Here is a 298-nt window from a genome sequence, read left to right as displayed (position 1 = left end):
TGCCGGCGCCCCCGGGCCCCCTCAGTCAGCGCTGCGCCCGCGGCCCGCTGCGCGGGGCTGTGTCCGGAGCGCGAGCGGGGCGGTCCCCTCGCTCCGCCCGCCCGCACAGCGGGCTTCGCCCTGTTTGAATGGAAACCCTCCGTGCCGGAGCTGCTAGACTGGACTGGTATTAGTGCCTCGTTTGGATGTCAGCTGGGGACTGACTGAGGGGCTGCTGCGAGCGTGTACACAATTTGGAGCTCATCTCTCTGCACTTCTGCTGTATGACACATGATCTCCAAACACTTCAGATTGCTTC

Source organism: Gavialis gangeticus, unplaced genomic scaffold (genome assembly GCF_001723915.1).
Source record: "Gavialis gangeticus isolate Ggan-Ray unplaced genomic scaffold, GavGan_comp1, whole genome shotgun sequence".
In the NCBI taxonomy this organism is placed as follows: Eukaryota; Metazoa; Chordata; order Crocodylia; family Gavialidae; genus Gavialis; species Gavialis gangeticus.
The sequence above is the reverse complement of the archived record's forward strand: the minus strand, read 5'-3'. Positions refer to the sequence as shown.